This window comes from Osmerus mordax, chromosome 8, assembly GCF_038355195.1.
Source record: "Osmerus mordax isolate fOsmMor3 chromosome 8, fOsmMor3.pri, whole genome shotgun sequence".
Lineage (NCBI taxonomy): Eukaryota > Metazoa > Chordata > Actinopteri > Osmeriformes > Osmeridae > Osmerus > Osmerus mordax.
Window position 1 is genome coordinate 17,003,816 of NC_090057.1, and position 21,566 is coordinate 17,025,381.

At 42.6% G+C, this 21,566-nt stretch overlaps 25 non-coding genes and 11 pseudogenes across 25 annotated transcripts; all 36 read left to right on the forward strand.

The window, feature by feature from the left end:
- Positions 1–76: 76 nt before the first annotated feature.
- Positions 77–277, forward strand: LOC136948446 (small nucleolar RNA U3; annotated as a pseudogene).
- A 404-nt stretch (positions 278–681) lies between these two features.
- Positions 682–882, forward strand: LOC136948415 (small nucleolar RNA U3; annotated as a pseudogene).
- Positions 883–1,286: 404 nt separating this feature from the next.
- LOC136948317 (small nucleolar RNA U3) lies at positions 1,287–1,498 on the forward strand. The gene has a single exon (XR_010877189.1). It is a non-coding gene; the product is annotated as a small nucleolar RNA U3 (small nucleolar RNA).
- Positions 1,499–1,902: 404 nt separating this feature from the next.
- On the forward strand, positions 1,903–2,059 carry LOC136948561 (small nucleolar RNA U3; annotated as a pseudogene).
- Positions 2,060–2,463: 404 nt separating this feature from the next.
- Positions 2,464–2,620, forward strand: LOC136948562 (small nucleolar RNA U3; annotated as a pseudogene).
- Positions 2,621–3,024: 404 nt separating this feature from the next.
- On the forward strand, positions 3,025–3,181 carry LOC136948559 (small nucleolar RNA U3; annotated as a pseudogene).
- Positions 3,182–3,585: 404 nt separating this feature from the next.
- On the forward strand, positions 3,586–3,797 carry LOC136948290 (small nucleolar RNA U3). The gene has a single exon (XR_010877164.1). It is a non-coding gene; the product is annotated as a small nucleolar RNA U3 (small nucleolar RNA).
- A 406-nt stretch (positions 3,798–4,203) lies between these two features.
- Positions 4,204–4,415, forward strand: LOC136948322 (small nucleolar RNA U3). The gene has a single exon (XR_010877194.1). It is a non-coding gene; the product is annotated as a small nucleolar RNA U3 (small nucleolar RNA).
- Positions 4,416–4,819: 404 nt separating this feature from the next.
- On the forward strand, positions 4,820–5,024 carry LOC136948530 (small nucleolar RNA U3; annotated as a pseudogene).
- Positions 5,025–5,430: 406 nt separating this feature from the next.
- LOC136948456 (small nucleolar RNA U3) lies at positions 5,431–5,642 on the forward strand. The gene has a single exon (XR_010877312.1). It is a non-coding gene; the product is annotated as a small nucleolar RNA U3 (small nucleolar RNA).
- Positions 5,643–6,048: 406 nt separating this feature from the next.
- On the forward strand, positions 6,049–6,260 carry LOC136948336 (small nucleolar RNA U3). The gene has a single exon (XR_010877207.1). It is a non-coding gene; the product is annotated as a small nucleolar RNA U3 (small nucleolar RNA).
- A 406-nt stretch (positions 6,261–6,666) lies between these two features.
- LOC136948337 (small nucleolar RNA U3) lies at positions 6,667–6,878 on the forward strand. Its single transcript, XR_010877208.1, has one exon. It is a non-coding gene; the product is annotated as a small nucleolar RNA U3 (small nucleolar RNA).
- A 406-nt stretch (positions 6,879–7,284) lies between these two features.
- Positions 7,285–7,496, forward strand: LOC136948173 (small nucleolar RNA U3). Its single transcript, XR_010877054.1, has one exon. It is a non-coding gene; the product is annotated as a small nucleolar RNA U3 (small nucleolar RNA).
- Positions 7,497–7,902: 406 nt separating this feature from the next.
- On the forward strand, positions 7,903–8,114 carry LOC136948460 (small nucleolar RNA U3). The gene has a single exon (XR_010877316.1). It is a non-coding gene; the product is annotated as a small nucleolar RNA U3 (small nucleolar RNA).
- A 406-nt stretch (positions 8,115–8,520) lies between these two features.
- LOC136948464 (small nucleolar RNA U3) lies at positions 8,521–8,732 on the forward strand. The gene has a single exon (XR_010877320.1). It is a non-coding gene; the product is annotated as a small nucleolar RNA U3 (small nucleolar RNA).
- A 406-nt stretch (positions 8,733–9,138) lies between these two features.
- Positions 9,139–9,350, forward strand: LOC136948441 (small nucleolar RNA U3). The gene has a single exon (XR_010877301.1). It is a non-coding gene; the product is annotated as a small nucleolar RNA U3 (small nucleolar RNA).
- Positions 9,351–9,756: 406 nt separating this feature from the next.
- LOC136948175 (small nucleolar RNA U3) lies at positions 9,757–9,968 on the forward strand. The gene has a single exon (XR_010877056.1). It is a non-coding gene; the product is annotated as a small nucleolar RNA U3 (small nucleolar RNA).
- A 404-nt stretch (positions 9,969–10,372) lies between these two features.
- LOC136948395 (small nucleolar RNA U3) lies at positions 10,373–10,584 on the forward strand. The gene has a single exon (XR_010877262.1). It is a non-coding gene; the product is annotated as a small nucleolar RNA U3 (small nucleolar RNA).
- Positions 10,585–10,990: 406 nt separating this feature from the next.
- LOC136948491 (small nucleolar RNA U3) lies at positions 10,991–11,195 on the forward strand (annotated as a pseudogene).
- A 406-nt stretch (positions 11,196–11,601) lies between these two features.
- Positions 11,602–11,813, forward strand: LOC136948332 (small nucleolar RNA U3). Its single transcript, XR_010877204.1, has one exon. It is a non-coding gene; the product is annotated as a small nucleolar RNA U3 (small nucleolar RNA).
- A 406-nt stretch (positions 11,814–12,219) lies between these two features.
- Positions 12,220–12,431, forward strand: LOC136948229 (small nucleolar RNA U3). Its single transcript, XR_010877106.1, has one exon. It is a non-coding gene; the product is annotated as a small nucleolar RNA U3 (small nucleolar RNA).
- Positions 12,432–12,835: 404 nt separating this feature from the next.
- LOC136948352 (small nucleolar RNA U3) lies at positions 12,836–13,041 on the forward strand. Its single transcript, XR_010877223.1, has one exon. It is a non-coding gene; the product is annotated as a small nucleolar RNA U3 (small nucleolar RNA).
- Positions 13,042–13,447: 406 nt separating this feature from the next.
- LOC136948391 (small nucleolar RNA U3) lies at positions 13,448–13,659 on the forward strand. Its single transcript, XR_010877258.1, has one exon. It is a non-coding gene; the product is annotated as a small nucleolar RNA U3 (small nucleolar RNA).
- A 404-nt stretch (positions 13,660–14,063) lies between these two features.
- Positions 14,064–14,220, forward strand: LOC136948563 (small nucleolar RNA U3; annotated as a pseudogene).
- Positions 14,221–14,626: 406 nt separating this feature from the next.
- Positions 14,627–14,838, forward strand: LOC136948368 (small nucleolar RNA U3). The gene has a single exon (XR_010877238.1). It is a non-coding gene; the product is annotated as a small nucleolar RNA U3 (small nucleolar RNA).
- Positions 14,839–15,244: 406 nt separating this feature from the next.
- On the forward strand, positions 15,245–15,456 carry LOC136948487 (small nucleolar RNA U3). Its single transcript, XR_010877334.1, has one exon. It is a non-coding gene; the product is annotated as a small nucleolar RNA U3 (small nucleolar RNA).
- A 404-nt stretch (positions 15,457–15,860) lies between these two features.
- On the forward strand, positions 15,861–16,072 carry LOC136948342 (small nucleolar RNA U3). Its single transcript, XR_010877213.1, has one exon. It is a non-coding gene; the product is annotated as a small nucleolar RNA U3 (small nucleolar RNA).
- A 404-nt stretch (positions 16,073–16,476) lies between these two features.
- On the forward strand, positions 16,477–16,677 carry LOC136948447 (small nucleolar RNA U3; annotated as a pseudogene).
- Positions 16,678–17,081: 404 nt separating this feature from the next.
- Positions 17,082–17,293, forward strand: LOC136948311 (small nucleolar RNA U3). Its single transcript, XR_010877183.1, has one exon. It is a non-coding gene; the product is annotated as a small nucleolar RNA U3 (small nucleolar RNA).
- A 404-nt stretch (positions 17,294–17,697) lies between these two features.
- On the forward strand, positions 17,698–17,903 carry LOC136948318 (small nucleolar RNA U3). Its single transcript, XR_010877190.1, has one exon. It is a non-coding gene; the product is annotated as a small nucleolar RNA U3 (small nucleolar RNA).
- Positions 17,904–18,307: 404 nt separating this feature from the next.
- On the forward strand, positions 18,308–18,464 carry LOC136948557 (small nucleolar RNA U3; annotated as a pseudogene).
- Positions 18,465–18,870: 406 nt separating this feature from the next.
- On the forward strand, positions 18,871–19,082 carry LOC136948411 (small nucleolar RNA U3). Its single transcript, XR_010877277.1, has one exon. It is a non-coding gene; the product is annotated as a small nucleolar RNA U3 (small nucleolar RNA).
- Positions 19,083–19,486: 404 nt separating this feature from the next.
- LOC136948369 (small nucleolar RNA U3) lies at positions 19,487–19,698 on the forward strand. Its single transcript, XR_010877239.1, has one exon. It is a non-coding gene; the product is annotated as a small nucleolar RNA U3 (small nucleolar RNA).
- A 406-nt stretch (positions 19,699–20,104) lies between these two features.
- On the forward strand, positions 20,105–20,316 carry LOC136948488 (small nucleolar RNA U3). Its single transcript, XR_010877335.1, has one exon. It is a non-coding gene; the product is annotated as a small nucleolar RNA U3 (small nucleolar RNA).
- A 404-nt stretch (positions 20,317–20,720) lies between these two features.
- Positions 20,721–20,932, forward strand: LOC136948343 (small nucleolar RNA U3). Its single transcript, XR_010877214.1, has one exon. It is a non-coding gene; the product is annotated as a small nucleolar RNA U3 (small nucleolar RNA).
- Positions 20,933–21,336: 404 nt separating this feature from the next.
- On the forward strand, positions 21,337–21,537 carry LOC136948448 (small nucleolar RNA U3; annotated as a pseudogene).
- Positions 21,538–21,566: the final 29 nt, after the last annotated feature.

The window sequence follows — 21,566 nt, forward strand, 5'->3', positions numbered from 1 at the left end:
TCAATTGGCTTTGGAACCAGGTGGTGCGTATGTGCTCCTCAAGATATAAATCCAGGTTGTTCCCAGTCCATCAACCAAGACTATACTTTCAGGGATCATTTCTATAGTTTGTTTTTGAGAAATGTGTTTCCAAGGAGTGGTCTCACAATCGATGATGAAGATGCAGATGTTCCTTTCTGAGCAGGAATCTGGTGAAAAGGTGTGGCTGTGTTCACTGTCCTACCACCATTGATGACTGTTTCAAGTTCTTGGATGAAAGGATCATGTTCTGAGTGGATTTACATTGATTGTTCAAGCAAAGTCAGTCACAGTAATGTTTGCATCTGTCTCATGATGCGCTGGACTGTGCGATTTGCAACACTGCAGGGATGTGGAGGGAGTGCAACAACGGCCTTGATGTTGATCAATACTTAGATCCGTGCCAAGTTTAGCTGAATTTGGTTCTCTCTATGCAAGGAATCCACGGATACAAATGAACAACTTAGTTCTCTATGCAACGTTTTGTCATGTGTAAGATATCAGAACTCTTCATGAAATGTCTGACCAAGAGACACGTTCCACGTGTCGCAGCTTTAGCATAATTGATTGTTACAGGTGTCGACCATTCAATTGGCTTTGGAACCCAGTGGTGCGTATGTGCTCCTCAAGATATAAAGCCAGGTTGTTCCCAGTCCAACAACCAAGACTATACTTTCAGGGATCATTTCTATAGTTTGTTTATGAGAAATGTATTTGTAAGGAGTGGTCTCTCTATCCATGATGAAGATGCAGATGTTTCTTTCTGAGCAGGAATCTGGTGGAAAGGTGTGGCTGTGTTCACTGTCCTACCACCATTGATGACTGTTCCAAGTTCTTGGATGAAAGGATCATGTTCTGAGTGGATTTACATTGATTGTTCAAGCAAAGTCAGTCACAGTAATGTTTGCATCTGTCTCATGATGCGCTGGACTGTGCAATTTACGACACTGCTGGGACGTGGAGGGAGTGCAACAACGGCCTTGATGTTGATCAATACTTAGATCCGTGCCAAGTTTAGCTGAATTTGGTTCTCTCTATGCAAGGAATCCACGGATACAAATGACCAATTTAGTTCTCTATGCAATGTTTTGTCATGTGGAAGATTTCAGAACTCTGCGCGAAATGTCTGACCAAGAGACACATTCCACGTGTCGCAGCTTTAGCATAATTGATTGTTACAGGTGTCGACCATTCAATTGGCTTTGGAACCCAGTGGTGCGTATGCGCTCCTCGAGATATAAAGCCAGGTTGTTCCCAGTCCAACAACTAAGACTATACTTTCAGGGATCATTTCTATAGTTTGTTTTTGTAAAATGTGTTTCTAAGGCGTGGTCTCACTATCGATGATGAAGATGCTGATGTTCCTTTCTGAGCAGGAATCTGGTGGAAAGGTGTGGCTGTGTTCACTGTCCTACCACCATTGATGACTGTTCCAAGTTCTTGAATGGAACTTGGACGAAAGGATCATGTTCTGAGTGGATTTACATTGATTGTTCAAGCAAAGTCAGTCACAGTAATGTTTGCATCCGTCTCATGATGCGCTGGACTGTGCAATTTACGACACTGCTGGAATGTGGAGGGAGTGCAACAACGGCCTTGATGTTGATCAATACTTAGATCCGTGCCAAGTTTAGCTGAATTTGGTTCTCTCTATGCAAGGAATCCACGGATACAAATGACCAATTTAGTTCTCTATGCAATGTTTTGTCATGTGGAAGATTTCAGAACTCTGCGCGAAATGTCTGACCAAGACACACATTCCACGTGTCGCAGCTTTAGCATAATTGATTGTTACAGGTGTCGACCATTCAATTGGCTTTGGAACCCAGTGGTGCGTATGTGCTCCTCAAGATATAAAGCCAGGTTGTTCCCAGTCCAACAACCAAGATTATACTTTCAGGGATCATTTCTATAGTTTGTTTTTGAGAAATTTGTTTCTAAGGAGTGGTCTCACTATCCATGATGAAGATGCAAATGTTCCTTACTGAGCAGGAATCTGGTGGAAAGTTGTGGCTGTGTTCACTGTCCTATTCTGAGTGGATTTGCATTGATTGTTCAAGCAAAGTCAGTCACAGTAATGTTTGCATCTGTCTCATGATGCGCTGGACTGTGTGTTTTGCGACACTGCTGGGATGTGGAGGGAGTGCAACAACGGCCTTGATGTTGATCAATACTTAGATCCGTGCCAAGTTTAGCTGAATATGGTTCCCTCTATGCAAGGAATCCACGGATACAAATGAACAACTTAGTTCTCTATGCAATGTTTTGTCATGTGGAAGATTTCAGAACTCTGCGCAAAATGTCTGACCAAGAGACACATTCCACGTGTCGCGGCTTTAGCATAATTGATTGTTACAGATGTCGACCGTTCAATTGGCTTTGGAACCCAGTGGTGCGTATGTGCTCCTCAAGATATAAAGCCAGGTTGTTCCCAGTCCAACAACCAAGATTATACTTTCAGGGATCATTTCTATAGTTTGTTTTTGAGAAATTTGTTTCTAAGGAGTGGTCTCACTATCCATGATGAAGAAGCAAATGTTCCTTACTGAGCAGGAATCTGGTGGAAAGTTGTGGCTGTGTTCACTGTCCTATTCTGAGTGGATTTGCATTGATTGTTCAAGCAAAGGCAGTCACAGTAATGTTTGCATCTGTCTCATGATGCGCTGGACTGTGTGTTTTGCGACACTGCTGGGATGTGGAGGGAGTGCAACAACGGCCTTGATGTTGATCAATACTTAGATCCGTGCCAAGTTTAGCTGAATATGGTTCCCTCTATGCAAGGAATCCACGGATACAAATGAACAACTTAGTTCTCTATGCAACGTTTTGTCATGTGGAAGATTTCAGAACTCTGCGCGAAATGTCTGACCAAGAGACACATTCCACGTGTCGCGGCTTTAGCATAATTGATTGTTACAGATGTCGACCGTTCAATTGGCTTTGGAACCCAGTGGTGCGTATGTGCTCCTCAAGATATAAAGCCAGGTTGTTCCCAGTCCAACAACCAAGATTATACTTTCAGGGATCATTTCTATAGTTTGTTTTTGAGAAATTTGTTTCTAAGAAGTGGTCTCACTATCCATGATGAAGATGCAAATGTTCCTTACTGAGCAGGAATCTGGTGGAAAGTTGTGGCTGTGTTCACTGTCCTATTCTGAGTGGATTTGCATTGATTGTTCAAGCAAAGTCAGTCACAGTAATGTTTGCATCTGTCTCATGATGCGCTGGACTGTGTGTTTTGCGACACTGCTGGGATGTGGAGGGAGTGCAACAACGGCCTTGATGTTGATCAATACTTAGATCCGAGCCAAGTTTAGCTGAATATGGTTCCCTCTATGCAAGGAATCCACGGATACAAATGAACAACTTAGTTCTCTATGCAACGTTTTGTCATGTGGAAGATTTCAGAACTCTGCGTGAAATGTCTGACCAAGAGACACGTTCCACGTGTCGCAGCTTTAGCATAATTGATTGTTACAGGTGTCGACCATTCAATTGGCTTTGGAACCCAGTGGTGCGTATGCGCTCCTCGAGATATAAAGCCAGGTTGTTCCCAGTCCAACAACCAAGACTATACTTTCAGGGATCATTTCTATAGTTTGTTTTTGAGAAATGTGTTTCTAAGGAGTAGTCTCACTATCCATGATGAAGATGCAGATGTTCCTTTCTGAGCAGGAATCTGCTGGAAAGGTGTGGCTGTGTTCACTGTCCTACCACCATTGATGACTGTTCCAAGTTCTTGAATGGAACTTGGACGAAAGGATCATGTTCTGAGTGGATTTACATTGATTGTTCAAGCAAAGTCAGTCACAGTAATGTTTGCATCTGTCTCATGATGCGCTGGACTGTGCTATTTACGACACTGCTGGGATGTGGAGGGAGTGCAACAACGGCCTTGATGTTGATCAATACTTAGATCCGTGCCAAGTTTAGCTGAATTTGGTTCTCTCTATGCAAGGAATCCACGGATACAAATGAACAATTTAGTTCTCTATGCAAAATTTTGTCATGTGGAAGATTTCAGAACTCTGCCTGAAATGTCTTTGACCAAGAGACACATTCCACGTGTCGCGGCTTTAGCATAATTGATTGTTACAGGTGTCGACCATTCAATTGGCTTTGGAACCCAGTGGTGCGTATGTGCTCCTCAAGATATAATGCCAGGTTGTTCCCAGTCCAACAACCAAGACTATACTTTCAGGGATCATTTCTATAGTTTGTGTTTGTAAAATGTGTTTCTAAGGCGTGGTCTCACTATCCATGATGAAGATGCAGATGTTCCTTTCTGAGAAGGAATCTGGTGGAAAGGTGTGGCTGTGTTCACTGTCCTACCACCATTGATGACTGTTCCAAGTTCTTGAATGGAATTTGGACGAAAGGATCATGTTCTGAGTGGATTTACATTGATTGTTCAAGCAAAGTCAGTCACAGTAATGTTTGCATCTGTCTCATGATGCGCTGGACTGTGCAATTGACGACACTGCTGGGATGTGGAGGGAGTGCAACAACGGCCTTGATGTTGATCAATACTTAGATCCGTGCCAAGTTTAGCTGAATATGGTTCCCTCTATGCAAGGAATCCACGGATACAAATGAACAACTTAGTTCTCTATGCAACGTTTTGTCATGTGGAAGATTTCAGAACTCTGCGTGAAATGTCTGACCAAGAGACACGTTCCACGTGTCGCAGCTTTAGCATAATTGATTGTTACAGGTGTCGACCATTCAATTGGCTTCGGAACCAGGTGGTGCGTATGTGCTCCTCAAGATATAAAGCCAGGTTGTTCCCAGTCCAACAACCAACACTATACTTTCAGGGATTATTTCTATAGTTTGTTTTTGAGAAATGTGTTTCTAAGGAGTGGTCTCACTATCCATGATGAAGATGCAGATGTTCCTTTCTGAGCAGGAATCTGGTGGAAAGGTGTGGCTGTGTTCACTGTCCTACCACTATTGATGACTATTCTTGAATGGAACTTGGACGAAAGGATCATGTTCTGAGTGGATTTACATTGATTGTTCAAGCAAAGTCAGTCACAGTAATGTTTGCATCTGTCTCATGATGCGCTGGACTGTGCTATTTACGACACTGCTGGGATGTGGAGGGAGTGCAACAACGGCCTTGATGTTGATCAATACTTAGATCCGTGCCAAGTTTAGCTGAATTTGGTTCTCTCTATGCAAGGAATCCACGGATACAAATGAACAATTTAGTTCTCTATGCAAAATTTTGTCATGTGGAAGATTTCAGAACTCTGCCTGAAATGTCTTTGACCAAGAGACACATTCCACGTGTCGCGGCTTTAGCATAATTGATTGTTACAGATGCCGACCGTTCAATTGGCTTTGGAACCCAGTGGTGCGTATGTGCTCCTCAAGATATAAAGCCAGGTTGTTCCCAGTCCAACAACCAAGACTATACTTTCAGGGATAATTTCTATAGTTTGTTTTTGTAAAATGTGTTTTTAAGGCGTGGTCTCACTATCCATGATGAAGATGCAGATGTTCCTTTCTGAGCAGGAATCTGGTGGAAAGTTGTGGCTGTGTTCACTGTCCTACCACCATTGATGACTGTTCCAAGTTCTTGAATGGAATTTGGACGAAAGGATCATGTTCTGAGTGTATTTACATTGATTGTTCAAGCAAAGTCAGTCACAGTAATGTTTGCATCTGTCTCATGATGCGCTGGACTGTGCAATTGACGACACTGCTGGGATGTGGAAGGAGTGCAACAACGGCCTTGATTTTGTTCAATACTTATATCCGTGCCAAGTTTAGCTGAATTTGGTTCTCTCTATGCAAGGAATCCACGGATACAAATGAACAACTTAGTTCTCTATGTAACGTTTTGTCATGTGGAAGATTTCAGAACTCTGCGTGAAATGTCTTTGACCAAGAGACACGTTCCACGTGTCGTAGCTTTAGCATAATTGATTGTTACAGATGTCGACCGTTCAATTGGCTTTGGAACCCAGTGGTGCGTATGTGCTCCTCAAGATATAAAGCCAGGTTGTTCCCAGTCCAACAACCAAGACTATACTTTCAGGGATCATTTCTATAGTTTGTTTTTGTAAAATGTGTTTCTAAGGCGTGGTCTCACTATCCATGATGAAGATGCAGATGTTCCTTTCTGAGCAGGAATCTGGTGGAAAGGTGTGGCTGTGTTCACTGTCCTACCACCATTGATGACTGTTCCAAGTTCTTGAATGGAATTTGGACGAAAGGATCATGTTCTGAGTGTATTTACATTGATTGTTCAAGCAAAGTCAGTCACAGTAATGTTTGCATCTGTCTCATGATGCGCTGGACTGTGCAATTGACGACACTGCTGGGATGTGGAAGGAGTGCAACAACGGCCTTGATTTTGTTCAATACTTATATCCGTGCCAAGTTTAGCTGAATTTGGTTCTCTCTATGCAAGGAATCCACGGATACAAATGAACAACTTAGTTCTCTATGTAACGTTTTGTCATGTGGAAGATTTCAGAACTCTGCGTGAAATGTCTTTGACCAAGAGACACGTTCCACGTGTCGTAGCTTTAGCATAATTGATTGTTACAGATGTCGACCGTTCAATTGGCTTTGGAACCCAGTGGTGCGTATGTGCTCCTCAAGATATAAAGCCAGGTTGTTCCCAGTCCAACAACCAAGACTATACTTTCAGGGATCATTTCTATAGTTTGTTTTTGTAAAATGTGTTTCTAAGGCGTGGTCTCACTATCCATGATGAAGATGCAGATGTTCCTTTCTGAGCAGGAATCTGGTGGAAAGGTGTGGCTGTGTTCACTGTCCTACCACCATTGATGACTGTTCCAAGTTCTTGAATGGAATTTGGACGAAAGGATCATGTTCTGAGTGTATTTACATTGATTGTTCAAGCAAAGTCAGTCACAGTAATGTTTGCATCTGTCTCATGATGCGCTGGACTGTGCAATTGACGACACTGCTGGGATGTGGAAGGAGTGCAACAACGGCCTTGATTTTGTTCAATACTTATATCCGTGCCAAGTTTAGCTGAATTTGGTTCTCTCTATGCAAGGAATCCACGGATACAAATGAACAACTTAGTTCTCTATGTAACGTTTTGTCATGTGGAAGATTTCAGAACTCTGCGTGAAATGTCTTTGACCAAGAGACACGTTCCACGTGTCGTAGCTTTAGCATAATTGATTGTTACAGATGTCGACCGTTCAATTGGCTTTGGAACCCAGTGGTGCGTATGTGCTCCTCAAGATATAAAGCCAGGTTGTTCCCAGTCCAACAACCAAGACTATACTTTCAGGGATCATTTCTATAGTTTGTTTTTGTAAAATGTGTTTCTAAGGCGTGGTCTCACTATCCATGATGAAGATGCAGATGTTCCTTTCTGAGCAGGAATCTGGTGGAAAGGTGTGGCTGTGTTCACTGTCCTACCACCATTGATGACTGTTCCAAGTTCTTGAATGGAACTTGGACGAAAGGATCATGTTCTGAGTGGATTTACATTGATTGTTCAAGCAAAGTCAGTCACAGTAATGTTTGCATCTGTCTCATGATGCGCTGGACTGTGCTATTTACGACACTGCTGGGATGTGGAGGGAGTGCAACAACGGCCTTGATGTTGATCAATACTTAGATCCGTGCCAAGTTTAGCTGAATTTGGTTCTCTCTATGCAAGGAATCCACGGATACAAATGAACAATTTAGTTCTCTATGCAAAATTTTGTCATGTGGAAGATTTCAGAACTCTGCCTGAAATGTCTTTGACCAAGAGACACATTCCACGTGTCGCGGCTTTAGCATAATTGATTGTTACAGATGCCGACCGTTCATTTGGCTTTGGAACCCAGTGGTGCGTATGTGCTCCTCAAGATATAAAGCCAGGTTGTTCCCAGTCTAACAACCAAGACTATACTTTCAGGGATAATTTCTATAGTTTGTTTTTGTAAAATGTATTTTTAAGGCGTGGTCTCACTATCCATGATGAAGATGCAGATGTTCCTTTCTGAGCAGGAATCTGGTGGAAAGGTGTGGCTGTGTTCACTGTCCTACCACCATTGATGACTGTTCCAAGTTCTTGAATGGAATTTGGACGAAAGGATCATGTTCTGAGTGTATTTACATTGATTGTTCAAGCAAAGTCAGTCACAGTAATGTTTGCATCTGTCTCATGATGCGCTGGACTGTGCAATTGACGACACTGCTGGGATGTGGAAGGAGTGCAACAACGGCCTTGATTTTGTTCAATACTTATATCCGTGCCAAGTTTAGCTGAATTTGGTTCTCTCTATGCAAGGAATCCACGGATACAAATGAACAACTTAGTTCTCTATGTAACGTTTTGTCATGTGGAAGATTTCAGAACTCTGCGTGAAATGTCTTTGACCAAGAGACACGTTCCACGTGTCGTAGCTTTAGCATAATTGATTGTTACAGATGTCGACCGTTCAATTGGCTTTGGAACCCAGTGGTGCGTATGTGCTCCTCAAGATATAAAGCCAGGTTGTTCCCAGTCCAACAACCAAGACTATACTTTCAGGGATAATTTCTATAGTTTGTTTTTGTAAAATGTGTTTTTAAGGCGTGGTCTCACTATCCATGATGAAGATGCAGATGTTCCTTTCTGAGCAGGAATCTGGTGGAAAGTTGTGGCTGTGTTCACTGTCATACCACCATTGATGACTGTTCCAAGTTCTTGAATGGAATTTGGACGAAAGGATCATGTTCTGAGTGTATTTACATTGATTGTTCAAGCAAAGTCAGTCACAGTAATGTTTGCATCTGTCTCATGATGCGCTGGACTGTGCAATTGACGACACTGCTGGGATGTGGAAGGAGTGCAACAACGGCCTTGATTTTGTTCAATACTTATATCCGTGCCAAGTTTAGCTGAATTTGGTTCTCTCTATGCAAGGAATCCACGGATACAAATGAACAATTTAGTTCTCTATGCAAAATTTTGTCATGTGGAAGATTTCAGAACTCTGCCTGAAATGTCTTTGACCAAGAGACACATTCCACGTGTCGCGGCTTTAGCATAATTGATTGTTACAGATGCCGACCGTTCAATTGGCTTTGGAACCCAGTGGTGCGTATGTGCTCCTCAAGATATAAAGCCAGGTTGTTCCCAGTCTAACAACCAAGACTATACTTTCAGGGATAATTTCTATAGTTTGTTTTTGTAAAATGTGTTTTTAAGGCGTGGTCTCACTATCCATGATGAAGATGCAGATGTTCCTTTCTGAGCAGGAATCTGGTGGAAAGGTGTGGCTGTGTTCACTGTCCTACCACCATTGATGACTGTTCCAAGTTCTTGAATGGAATTTGGACGAAAGGATCATGTTCTGAGTGTATTTACATTGATTGTTCAAGCAAAGTCAGTCACAGTAATGTTTGCATCTGTCTCATGATGCGCTGGACTGTGCAATTGACGACACTGCTGGGATGTGGAAGGAGTGCAACAACGGCCTTGATTTTGTTCAATACTTATATCCGTGCCAAGTTTAGCTGAATTTGGTTCTCTCTATGCAAGGAATCCACGGATACAAATGAACAACTTAGTTCTCTATGTAACGTTTTGTCATGTGGAAGATTTCAGAACTCTGCGTGAAATGTCTTTGACCAAGAGACACGTTCCACGTGTCGTAGCTTTAGCATAATTGATTGTTACAGATGTCGACCGTTCAATTGGCTTTGGAACCCAGTGGTGCGTATGTGCTCCTCAAGATATAAAGCCAGGTTGTTCCCAGTCCAACAACCAAGACTATACTTTCAGGGATCATTTCTATAGTTTGTTTTTGTAAAATGTGTTTCTAAGGCGTGGTCTCACTATCCATGATGAAGATGCAGATGTTCCTTTCTGAGCAGGAATCTGGTGGAAAGGTGTGGCTGTGTTCACTGTCCTACCACCATTGATGACTGTTCCAAGTTCTTGAATGGAACTTGGACGAAAGGATCATGTTCTGAGTGGATTTACATTGATTGTTCAAGCAAAGTCAGTCACAGTAATGTTTGCATCTGTCTCATGATGCGCTGGACTGTGCGTTTTGCGACACTGCTGGGATGTGGAGGGAGTGCAACAACGGCCTTGATGTTGATCAATACTTAGATACGTGCCAAGCTTAGCTGAATATGGTTCTCTCTATGCAAGGAATCCACGGATACAAATGAACAACTTAGTTCTCTATGCAACGTTTTGTCATGTGGAAGATTTCAGAACTCTGCGTGAAATGTCTGACCAAGAGACACGTTCCACGTGTCGCAGCTTTAGCATAATTGATTGTTACAGGTGTCGACCATTCAATTGGCTTTGGAACCAGGTGGTGCGTATGTGCTCCTCAAGATATAAAGCCAGGTTGTTCCCAGTCCAACAACCAACACTATACTTTCAGGGATTATTTCTATAGTTTGTTTTTGAGAAATGTGTTTCTAAGGAGTGGTCTCACTATCCATGATGAAGATGCAGATGTTCCTTTCTGAGCAGGAATCTGGTGGAAAGGTGTGGCTGTGTTCACTGTCCTACCACCATTGAGGACTGTTCCAAGTTCTTGAATGGAACTTGGACGAAAGGATCATGTTCTGAGTGGATTTACATTGATTGTTCAAGCAAAGACAGTCACAGTAATGTTTGCATCTGTCTCATGATGCGCTGGACTGTGCGATTTGCGACACTGCTGGGATGTGGAGGGATTGCAACAACGGCCTTGATGTTGATTAATACTTAGATCCGTGCCAAGTTTAGCTGAATTTGGTTCTCTCTATGCAAGGAATCCACGGATACAAATGAACAATTTAGTTCTCTATGCAACGTTTTGTCATGTGGAAGATTTCAGAACTCTGCGGGAAATGTCTTTGACCAAGAGACACGTTCCACGTGTCGTAGCTTTAGCATAATTGATTGTTACAGGTGTCGACCATTCAATTGGCTTTGGAACCCAGTGGTGCGTATGTGCTCCTCGAGATATAAAGCCAGGTTGTTCCCAGTCCAACAACCAAGACTATACTTTCAGGGATCATTTCTATAGTTTGTTTTTGAGAAATGTGTTTCTAAGGAGTGGTCTCACTATCCATGATGAAGATGCAGATGTTCCTTTCTGAGCAGGAATCTGGTGGAAAGGTGTGGCTGTGTTCACTGTCCTACCACTATTGATGACTATTCTTGAATGGAACTTGGACGAAAGGATCATGTTCTGAGTGGATTTACATTGATTGTTCAAGCAAAGTCAGTCACAGTAATGTTTGCATCTGTCTCATGATGCGCTGGACTGTGCTATTTACGACACTGCTGGGATGTGGAGGGAGTGCAACAACGGCCTTGATGTTGATAAATACTTAGATCCGTGCCAAGTTTAGCTGAATTTGGTTCTCTCTATGCAAGGAATCCACGGATACAAATGAACAATTTAGTTCTCTATGCAAAATTTTGTCATGTGGAAGATTTCAGAACTCTGCCTGAAATGTCTTTGACCAAGAGACACATTCCACGTGTCGCGGCTTTAGCATAATTGATTGTTACAGATGCCGACCGTTCAATTGGCTTTGGAACCCAGTGGTGCGTATGTGCTCCTCAATATATAAAGCCAGGTTGTTCCCAGTCCAACAACCAAGACTATACTTTCAGGGATAATTTCTATAGTTTGTTTTTGTAAAATGTGTTTTTAAGGCGTGGTCTTACTATCCATGATGAAGATGCAGATGTTCCTTTCTGAGCAGGAATCTGGTGGAAAGGTGTGGCTGTGTTCACTGTCCTACCACCATTGAGGACTGTTCCAAGTTCTTGAATGGAACTTGGACGAAAGGATCATGTTCTGAGTGGATTTACATTGATTGTTCAAGCAAAGTCAGTCACAGTAATGTTTGCATCTGTCTCATGATGCGCTGGACTGTGCGATTTGCGACACTGCTGGGATGTGGAGGGAGTGCAACAACGGCCTTGATGTTGATTAATACTTAGATCCGTGCCAAGTTTAGCTGAATTTGGTTCTCTCTATGCAAGGAATCCACGGATACAAATGAACAATTTAGTTCTCTATGCAACGTTTTGTCATGTGGAAGATTTCAGAACTCTGCGGGAAATGTCTTTGACCAAGAGACACGTTCCACGTGTCGTAGCTTTAGCATAATTGATTGTTACAGGTGTCGACCATTCAATTGGCTTTGGAACCCAGTGGTGCGTATGTGCTCCTCGAGATATAAAGCCAGGTTGTTCCCAGTCCAACAACCAAGACTATACTTTCAGGGATCATTTCTATAGTTTGTTTTTGAGAAATGTGTTTCTAAGGAGTGGTCTCACTATCCATGATGAAGATGCAGATGTTCCTTTCTGAGCAGGAATCTGGTGGAAAGGTGTGGCTGTGTTCACTGTCCTACCACCATTGATGACTGTTCCAAGTTCTTGAATGGAACTTGGACGAGAGGATCATGTTCTGAGTGGATTTACATTGATTGTTCAAGCAAAGTCAGTCACAGTAATGTTTGCATCTGTCTCATGATGCGCTGGACTGTGCGATTTGCGACACTGCTGGGATGTGGAGGGATTGCAACAACGGCCTTGATGTTGATTAATACTTAGATCCGTGCCAAGTTTAGCTGAATTTGGTTCTCTCTATGCAAGGAATCCACGGATACAAATGAACAATTTAGTTCTCTATGCAACGTTTTGTCATGTGGAAGATTTCAGAACTCTGCGTGAAATGTCTGACCAAGAGACACGTTCCACGTGTCGCAGCTTTAGCATAATTGATTGTTACAGGTGTCGACCATTCAATTGGCTTTGGAACCCAGTGGTGCGTATGTGCTCCTCATGATATAAAGCCAGGTTGTTCCCAGTCTAACAACCAAGACTATACTTTCAGGGATCATTTCTATAGTTCGTTTTTGTGAAATGTGTTTCTAAGGCGTGGTCTCACTATCCATGATGAAGATGTTCCTTTCTGAGCAGGAATCTGGTGGAAAGGTGTGGCTGTGTTCACTGTTCTACCACCATTGATGACTGTTCCAAGTTCTTGAATGGAACTTGGACGAAAGGATCATGTTCTGAGTGGATTTACATTGATTGTTCAAGCAAAGTCAGTCACAGTAATGTTTACATCTGTCTCATGATGCGCTGGACTGTGCAATTGACGACACTGCTGGGATGTGGAGGGAGTGCAACAACGGCCTTGATGTTGATCAATACTTATATCCGTGCCAAGTTTAGCTGAATTTGGTTCTCTCTATGCAAGGAATCCACGGATACAAATGAACAACTTAATTCTCTATGTAACGTTTTGTCATGTAGAAGATTTCAGAACTCTGCGGGAAATGTCTTTGACCAAGAGACACGTTCCACGTGTCGTAGCTTTAGCATAATTGATTGTTACAGGTGTCGACCATTCAATTGGCTTTGGAACCCAGTGGTGCGTATGTGCTCCTCGAGATATAAAGCCAGGTTGTTCCCAGTCCAACAATTAAGACTATACTTTCAGATATCATTTCTATAGTTTGTTTTTGAGAAATGTGTTTCTAAGGAGTGGTCTCACTATCCATGATGAAGATGCAGATGTTCCTTTCTGAGCAGGAATCTGGTGGAAAGGTGTGGCTGTGTTCACTGTCCTACCACCATTGAGGACTGTTCCAAGTTCTGGAATGGAACTTGGACGAAAGGATCATGTTCTGAGTGGATTTACATTGATTGTTCAAGCAAAGTCAGTCACAGTAATGTTTGCATCCGTCTCATGATGCGCTGGACTGTGCAATTTACGACACTGCTGGAATGTGGAGGGAGTGCAACAACGGCCTTGATGTTGATCAATACTTAGATCCGTGCCAAGTTTAGCTGAATTTGGTTCTCTCTATGCAAGGAATCCACGGATACAAATGACCAATTTAGTTCTCTATGCAATGTTTTGTCATGTGGAAGATTTCAGAACTCTGCGCGAAATGTCTGACCAAGACACACATTCCACGTGTCGCAGCTTTAGCATAATTGATTGTTACAGGTGTCGACCATTCAATTGGCTTTGGAACCCAGTGGTGCGTATGCGCTCCTCGAGATATAAAGCCAGGTTGTTCCCAGTCCAACAACTAAGACTATACTTTCAGGGATCATTTCTATAGTTTGTTTTTGAGAAATGTGTTTCTAAGGAGTGGTCTCACTATCCATGATGAAGATGCAAATGTTCCTTACTGAGCAGGAATCTGGTGGAAAGTTGTGGCTGTGTTCACTGTCCTATTCTGAGTGGATTTGCATTGATTGTTCAAGCAAAGTCAGTCACAGTAATGTTTGCATCTGTCTCATGATGCGCTGGACTGTGTGTTTTGCGACACTGCTGGGATGTGGAGGGAGTGCAACAACGGCCTTGATGTTGATCAATACTTAGATCCGTGCCAAGTTTAGCTGAATATGGTTCCCTCTATGCAAGGAATCCACGGATACAAATGAACAACTTAGTTCTCTATGCAACGTTTTGTCATGTGGAAGATTTCAGAACTCTGCGTGAAATGTCTTTGACCAAGAGACACGTTCCACGTGTCGCAGCTTTAGCATAATTGATTGTTACAGGTGTCAACCATTCAATTGGCTTTGGAACCCAGTGGTGTGTATGCGCTCCTCGAGATATAAAGCCAGGTTGTTCCCAGTTCAACAACCAATATTATACTTTCAGGAATCATTTCTATAGTTTGTTTTTGAGACATGTGTTTCTAAGGAGTGGTCTCACTATCCATGATGAAGATGCAGATGTTCGTTTCTGAGCAGGAATCTGGTGGAAAGGTGTGGCTGTGTTCACTGTCCTACCACCATTGATGACTGTTCCAAGTTCTTGAATGGAACTTGGACGAAAGGATCATGTTCTGAGTGGATTTACATTGATTGTTCAAGCATAGTCAGTCACAGTAATGTTTGCATCTGTCTCATGATGCGCTGGACTGTGCGATATGCGACACTGCTGGAATGTGGAGGGAGTGCAACAACGACCTTGATGTTGATCAATACTTAGATCCGTGCCAAGTTTAGCTGAATTTGGTTCTCTCTATGCAAGGAATCCACGGATACAAATGAACAACTTAGTTCTCTATGCAACGTTTTGTCATGTGGAAGATTTCAGAACTCTGCCTGAAATGTCTTTGACCAAGAGACACGTTCCACGTGTCGCAGCTTTAGCATAATTGATTGTTACAGATGTCCACCGTTCAATTGGCTTTGGAACCCAGTGGTGCGTATGTGCTCCTCAAGATATAAAGCCAGGTTGTTCCCAGTCCAACAACCAAGACTATACTCTCAGAGATCATTTCTATAGTTTGTTTTTGAGAAAAGTGTTTCTAAGGAGTGGTCTCACTATCCATGATGAAGACGCAGATATTCCTTGCTGAGCAAGAATCTGGTGGAAAGGTGTGGCTGTGTTCACTGTCCTACCACCATTGATGACTGTTCCAAGTTCTTGAATGGAAATTGGACGAAAGGATCATGTTCTGAGTGGATTTACATTGATTGTTCAAGCAAAGTCAGTCACAGTAATGTTTGCATCTGTCTCATGATGCGCTGGACTGTGCGATTTGCGACACTGCTGGGATGTGGAGGGATTGGAACAACGGCCTTGATGTTGATCAATACTTAGATCCGTGCCAAGTTTAGCTGAATTTGGTTCTCTCTATGCAAGGAATCCACGGATACAAATGAACAACTTAGTTCTCTATGCAATGTTTTGTCATGTGGAAGATTTCAGAACTCTGCGTGAAATGTCTGACCAAGAGACACATTCCACGTGTCGCAGCTTTAGCATAATTGATTGTTACAGGTGTCGACCATTCAATTGGCTTTGGAACCCAGTGGTGCGTATGCGCTCCTCGAGATATAAAGCCAGGTTGTTCCCAGACAATCAACCAAGACTATACTTTCAGGGATCATTTCTATAGTTTGTTTTTGAGAAATGTGTTTCCAAGGAGTGGTCTCACAATTCATGATGAAGATGCAGATGTTCCTTTCTGAGCAGGAATCTGGTGGAAAGGTGTGGCTGTGTTCACTGTCCTACCACCATTGATGCCTGTTCCAAGTTCTTGAATGGAACTTGGACGAAAGGATCATGTTCTGAGTGGATGTACATTGATTGTTCAAGCAAAGTCAGTCACAGTAATGTTTGCTTCTGACCCATTATGCAATGGACTGTGAAATTTGCGACACTGCTGGGATGTGGAGGGATTGCAACAACGGCCTTGATGTTGATCAATCCTTAGATCCGTGCCAAGTTTAGCTGAATTTGGTTCTCTCTATGCAAGGAATCCACGGATACAAATGAACAACTTAGTTCTCTATGCAACGTTTTGTCATGTGGAAGATTTCAGAACTCTGCGTGAAATGTCTGACCAAGAGACACGTTCTACGTGTCGCAGCTTTAGCATAATTGATTGTTACAGGTGTCGACCATTCAATTGGCTTTGGAACCAGGTGGTGCGTATGTGCTCCTCAAGATATAAATCCAGGTTGTTCCCAGTCCATCAACCAAGACTATACTTTCAGGGATCATTTCTATAGTTTGTTTTTGAGAAATGTGTTTCCAAGGAGTGGTCTCACAATCGATGATGAAGATGCAGATGTTCCTTTCTGAGCAGGAATCTGGTGAAAAGGTGTGGCTGTGTTCACTGTCCTACCACCATTGATGACTGTTTCAAGTTCTTGGATGAAAGGATCATGTTCTGAGTGGATTTACATTGATTGTTCAAGCAAAGTCAGTCACAGTAATGTTTGCATCTGTCTCATGATGCGCTGGACTGTGCGATTTGCAACACTGCAGGGATGTGGAGGGAGTGCAACAACGGCCTTGATGTTGATCAATACTTAGATCCGTGCCAAGTTTAGCTGAATTTGGTTCTCTCTATGCAAGGAATCCACGGATACAAATGAACAACTTAGTTCTCTATGCAACGTTTTGTCATGTGTAAGATATCAGAACTCTTCATGAAATGTCTGACCAAGAGACACGTTCCACGTGTCGCAGCTTTAGCATAATTGATTGTTACAGGTGTCGACCATTCAATTGGCTTTGGAACCCAGTGGTGCGTATGTGCTCCTCAAGATATAAAGCCAGGTTGTTCCCAGTCCAACAACCAAGACTATACTTTCAGGGATCATTTCTATAGTTTGTTTATGAGAAATGTATTTGTAAGGAGTGGTCTCTCTATCCATGATGAAGATGCAGATGTTTCTTTCAGAGCAGGAATCTGGTGGAAAGGTGTGGCTGTGTTCACTGTCCTACCACCATTGATGACTGTTCCAAGTTCTTGAATGGAACTTGGACGAGAGGATCATGTTCTGAGTGGATTTACATTGATTGTTCAAGCAAAGTCAGTCACAGTAATGTTTGCATCTGTCTCATGATGCGCTGGACTGTGCGATTTGCGACACTGCTGGGATGTGGAGGGATTGCAACAACGGCCTTGATGTTGATTAATACTTAGATCCGTGCCAAGTTTAGCTGAATTTGGTTCTCTCTATGCAAGGAATCCACGGATACAAATGAACAATTTAGTTCTCTATGCAACGTTTTGTCATGTGGAAGATTTCAGAACTCTGCGTGAAATGTCTGACCAAGAGACACGTTCCACGTGTCGCAGCTTTAGCATAATTGATTGTTACAGGTGTCGACCATTCAATTGGCTTTGGAACCCAGTGGTGCGTATGTGCTCCTCATGATATAAAGCCAGGTTGTTCCCAGTCTAACAACCAAGACTATACTTTCAGGGATCATTTCTATAGTTCGTTTTTGTGAAATGTGTTTCTAAGGCGTGGTCTCACTATCCATGATGAAGATGTTCCTTTCTGAGCAGGAATCTGGTGGAAAGGTGTGGCTGTGTTCACTGTCCTACCACCATTGATGACTGTTCCAAGTTCTTGAATGGAACTTGGACGAAAGGATCATGTTCTGAGTGGATTTACATTGATTGTTCAAGCAAAGTCAGTCACAGTAATGTTTGCATCCGTCTCATGATGCGCTGGACTGTGCAATTTACGACACTGCTGGAATGTGGAGGGAGTGCAACAACGGCCTTGATGTTGATCAATACTTAGATCCGTGCCAAGTTTAGCTGAATTTGGTTCTCTCTATGCAAGGAATCCACGGATACAAATGACCAATTTAGTTCTCTATGCAATGTTTTGTCATGTGGAAGATTTCAGAACTCTGCGCGAAATGTCTGACCAAGACACACATTCCACGTGTCGCAGCTTTAGCATAATTGATTGTTACAGGTGTCGACCATTCAATTGGCTTTGGAACCCAGTGGTGCGTATGCGCTCCTCGAGATATAAAGCCAGGTTGTTCCCAGTCCAACAACTAAGACTATACTTTCAGGGATCATTTCTATAGTTTGTTTTTGAGAAATTTGTTTCTAAGGAGTGGTCTCACTATCCATGATGAAGATGCAAATGTTCCTTACTGAGCAGGAATCTGGTGGAAAGTTGTGGCTGTGTTCACTGTCCTATTCTGAGTGGATTTGCATTGATTGTTCAAGTAAAGTCAGTCACAGTAATGTTTGCATCTGTCTCATGATGCGCTGGACTGTGTGTTTTGCGACACTGCTGGGATGTGGAGGGAGTGCAACAACGGCCTTGATGTTGATCAATACTTAGATCCGTGCCAAGTTTAGCTGAATATGGTTCCCTCTATGCAAGGAATCCACGGATACAAATGAACAACTTAGTTCTCTATGCAACGTTTTGTCATGTGGAAGATTTCAGAACTCTGCGTGAAATGTCTTTGACCAAGAGACACGTTCCATGTGTCGCAGCTTTAGCATAATTGATTGTTACAGGTGTCAACCATTCAATTGGCTTTGGAACCCAGTGGTGTGTATGCGCTCCTCGAGATATAAAGCCAGGTTGTTCCCAGTTCAACAACCAATATTATACTTTCAGGAATCATTTCTATAGTTTGTTTTTGAGACATGTGTTTCTAAGGAGTGGTCTCACTATCCATGATGAAGATGCAGATGTTCGTTTCTGAACAAGAATCTGGTGGAAAGGTGTGGCTATGTTCACTGTCCTACCACCATTGATGACTGTTCCAAGTTCTTGAATGGAACTTGGACGAAAGGATCATGTTCTGAGTGGATTTACATTGATTGTTCAAGCAAAGTCAGTCACAGTAATGTTTGCATCTGTCTCATGATGCGCTGGACTGTGCGATATGCGACACTGCTGGAATGTGGAGGGAGTGCAACAACGACCTTGATGTTGATCAATACTTAGATCCGTGCCAAGTTTAGCTGAATTTGGCTCTCTATGCAAGGAATCCACGGATACAAATGAACAACTTAGTTCTCTATGCAACGTTTTGTCATGTGGAAGATTTCAGAACTCTGCGTGAAATGTCTTTGACCAAGAGACACGTTCCACGTGTCGCAGCTTTAGCATAATTGATTGTTACAGGTGTCAACCATTCAATTGGCTTTGGAACCCAGTGGTGTGTATGCGCTCCTCGAGATATAAAGCCAGGTTGTTCCCAGTTCAACAACCAATATTATACTTTCAGGAATCATTTCTATAGTTTGTTTTTGAGACATGTGTTTCTAAGGAGTGGTCTCACTATCCATGATGAAGATGCAGATGTTCGTTTCTGAGCAGGAATCTGGTGGAAAGGTGTGGCTGTGTTCACTGTCCTACCACCATTGATGACTGTTCCAAGTTCTTGAATGGAACTTGGACGAAAGGATCATGTTCTGAGTGGATTTACATTGATTGTTCAAGCATAGTCAGTCACAGTAATGTTTGCATCTGTCTCATGATGCGCTGGACTGTGCGATATGCGACACTGCTGGAATGTGGAGGGAGTGCAACAACGACCTTGATGTTGATCAATACTTAGATCCGTGCCAAGTTTAGCTGAATTTGGTTCTCTCTATGCAAGGAATCCACGGATACAAATGAACAACTTAGTTCTCTATGCAACGTTTTGTCATGTGGAAGATTTCAGAACTCTGCCTGAAATGTCTTTGACCAAGAGACACGTTCCACGTGTCGCAGCTTTAGCATAATTGATTGTTACAGATGTCCACCGTTCAATTGGCTTTGGAACCCAGTGGTGCGTATGTGCTCCTCAAGATATAAAGCCAGGTTGTTCCCAGTCCAACAACCAAGACTATACTCTCAGAGATCATTTCTATAGTTTGTTTTTGAGAAAAGTGTTTCTAAGGAGTGGTCTCACTATCCATGATGAAGACGCAGATATTCCTTGCTGAGCAAGAATCTGGTGGAAAGGTGTGGCTGTGTTCACTGTCCTACCACCATTGATGACTGTTCCAAGTTCTTGAATGGAAATTGGACGAAAGGATCATGTTCTGAGTGGATTTACATTGATTGTTCAAGCAAAGTCAGTCACAGTAATGTTTGCATCTGTCTCATGATGCGCTGGACTGTGCGATTTGCGACACTGCTGGGATGTGGAGGGATTGGAACAACGGCCTTGATGTTGATCAATACTTAGATCCGTGCCAAGTTTAGCTGAATTTGGTTCTCTCTATGCAAGGAATCCACGGATACAAATGAACAACTTAGTTCTCTATGCAATGTTTTGTCATGTGGAAGATTTCAGAACTCTGCGTGAAATGTCTGACCAAGAGACACATTCCACGTGTCGCAGCTTTAGCATAATTGATTGTTACAGGTGTCGACCATTCAATTGGCTTTGGAACCCAGTGGTGCGTATGCGCTCCTCGAGATATAAAGTCAGGTTGTTCCCAGACAATCAACCAAGACTATACTTTCAGGGATCATTTCTATAGTTTGTTTTTGAGAAATGTGTTTCCAAGGAGTGGTCTCACAATTCATGATGAAGATGCAGATGTTCCTTTCTGAGCAGGAATCTGGTGGAAAGGTGTGGCTGTGTTCACTGTCCTACCACCATTGATGCCTGTTCCAAGTTCTTGAATGGAACTTGGACGAAAGGATCATGTTCTGAGTGGATGTACATTGATTGTTCAAGCAAAGTCAGTCACAGTAATGTTTGCTTCTGACCCATTATGCAATGGACTGTGAAATTTGCGACACTGCTGGGATGTGGAGGGATTGCAACAACGGCCTTGATGTTGATCAATCCTTAGATCCGTGCCAAGTTTAGCTGAATTTGGTTCTCTCTATGCAAGGAATCCACGGATACAAATGAACAACTTAGTTCTCTATGCAACGTTTTGTCATGTGGAAGATTTCAGAACTCTGCGTGAAATGTCTGACCAAGAGACACGTTCTACGTGTCGCAGCTTTAGCATAATTGATTGTTACAGGTGTCGACCATTCAATTGGCTTTGGAACCAGGTGGTGCGTATGTGCTCCTCAAGATATAAATCCAGGTTGTTCCCAGTCCATCAACCAAGACTATACTTTCAGGGATCATTTCTATAGTTTGTTTTTGAGAAATGTGTTTCCAAGGAGTGGTCTCACAATCGATGATGAAGATGCAGATGTTCCTTTCTGAGCAGGAATCTGGTGAAAAGGTGTGGCTGTGTTCACTGTCCTACCACCATTGATGACTGTTTCAAGTTCTTGGATGAAAGGATCATGTTCTGAGTGGATTTACATTGATTGTTCAAGCAAAGTCAGT